The sequence below is a fragment of the Chelmon rostratus genome, chromosome 9 (assembly GCF_017976325.1).
Source record: "Chelmon rostratus isolate fCheRos1 chromosome 9, fCheRos1.pri, whole genome shotgun sequence".
Lineage (NCBI taxonomy): Eukaryota > Metazoa > Chordata > Actinopteri > Chaetodontiformes > Chaetodontidae > Chelmon > Chelmon rostratus.
Genome location: NC_055666.1, coordinates 779,103 through 780,931, shown reverse-complemented (window position 1 = coordinate 780,931; position 1,829 = coordinate 779,103). Strand labels below are relative to the sequence as shown.

The following is a 1,829-nucleotide window of genomic DNA, read 5'->3' as shown; positions in this document are numbered from 1 at the left end:
GAGAATTGACAGGGACATTGATCAGTGGGGAAAGCATGCTGCTTTAGAGAGATGGAAAGGTGGGTTTGGAATGACATTGGGGTTTTGGAGACAAAGGGTGTAGTTGAAAATTGCATGTCTAATTTGATGTTGCCACTTTGTTTTCAGTTCGCTGTTGGAACTTTGGTTTTGTTATTGAAGGAAAAAAAGGCTTTATTTGTTGTTAAACTTTGTTCATTTTCAAAAATGTGCTGAATGATGGGTGATGATTTGGGGAAAATGCTGATGTAAATGTGTGAAAATAATAAAAAAAAAATCTGTTCTTATCAGTTTAATATCTGATATGTCCTCCATAGAGGGACAGCATATTAAATGAACAAGGGGCTTGCTCTGTTCACTCCATGCATCGACCCGGTATTGCAGTGCCGCCGGGAACGGTGCACCTTCCTCCAGCCTTGTGGAAAAGCAAATCTTGATGCAAAGTGCCTCACGCTGGTTCAGACACAAGGCCCAGCGTGGATGGCGGCCTCTGCGAGTCCCAGCTGTGGTAAAGCAGCCTGTCGGCTGACCAGCATCTGCCGGGGGAGCCCCGCTCCCAAAGCACACCGCGTGTCAGCTGTTGGGGCGGCGGGCGAAGTCAGCCAACAGCAGGACGAAGGCTGACAAAATGCGGCTCCAAGTCGCAGTTGGGACGGTGCGACAGAGAGGGAAATTTCCCCCACGGTGACCGTTTGACAGCACCCCTAGAGAGAGTCCTGCCTGCATTTGCCCTGCATTTTCCTGAATCCTCACAGAGGTTGTGGGAGCATGTGAGCCCTTCCGATGTCTGCCAGCCCATGCTTAACAGCCATGGCTTAATTTGGCCACAAGTGCACAGTGGCTAAGATCAAGTGCAATATCTGTCAGTTATATCAGTTTAATATCTGATATGTCCTCCATAGGGGGACAACATATTAAATGGATTTTTAGCAGCGGGAGCCGAACAAGGGGCTTCAGGACGAAGGCTGACAAAATGCGGCCCAGAGTCGCAGTTGGGACGGTGCGACAGAGAGGAAAATTTCGCCCACGGTGACCGTTTGACAACACCCCTTGAGTGAGTCCTGCCTGTGTTTGCCCTGCATTTTCCTGAATCCTCACAGAGGTTGAGGGAGTGCTTGAGCCCTTCCGATGTCCGTGCCTAACAGCCATGGCTTAATTTGGCCACAAGTGCACAGCACAGAGCCTCGCATGGCACGGGGCAAGGGCGTGGGTGTGGCCTGGGATGTTGGGGCATGATCGCCCACGTGAGGCTTACCATGAGTGTAGTGACTGGGATGACACCGGTCTTCGCCGCTGCGTGGGGGAGGTCCCTACATACTCAGGTTTCTCTTGATATCGCACAAGTCTTTTGCCTTTTACTAAAGACTTCCGTGGAAAGGAACACCAATGAGTTGCACCTATTTTTGGACGGCTTTGCCACTCGGCTGAGCCTCGTGCATTGTGAATATCAACAGCGCTGTTCTCCGCGACGCTCAGAGCCCAGCCAGGGAGTGCTTGGGCAGAGGTGCTAAGCGGCGGTCGGCCCTTCTTTTGTGCATTTCCAAGGCACCTGACTTCTAACTTCTCCTGTTGTTGTCAAAGAAAGTTCTAAACCCCACACTGATGTAAACTGATCTATTTCCCCAGAAATCCAATCATGTAAACTGATCAGAAGGAGGTAAAATGAACAAAAACATTAGCAAAAGGACAAAAAATATAGAATTTAGTGAGAACAAAGATCAATTTGATGCTTTAAGGGGAAGTTAGAGCGAACAAACGCTATGGCCGATTTCCTTCTGCTAAGGTATTCACAAACAACTAATGCTAATATT

General features: G+C 48.9%; 1 non-coding gene and 2 pseudogenes across 1 annotated transcript; all 3 read left to right on the top strand.

Annotated features, from left to right (window-relative positions):
- The first annotated feature begins 270 nt into the window (after positions 1 to 270).
- LOC121612120 lies at positions 271 to 427 on the top strand (annotated as a pseudogene).
- Positions 428 to 828: 401 nt separating this feature from the next.
- On the top strand, positions 829 to 962 carry LOC121612121 (annotated as a pseudogene).
- Positions 963 to 1,332: 370 nt separating this feature from the next.
- On the top strand, positions 1,333 to 1,448 carry LOC121612122. The gene has a single exon (XR_006007138.1). It is a non-coding gene; the product is annotated as a U5 spliceosomal RNA (small nuclear RNA).
- The last annotated feature ends 381 nt before the right edge of the window (positions 1,449 to 1,829 follow it).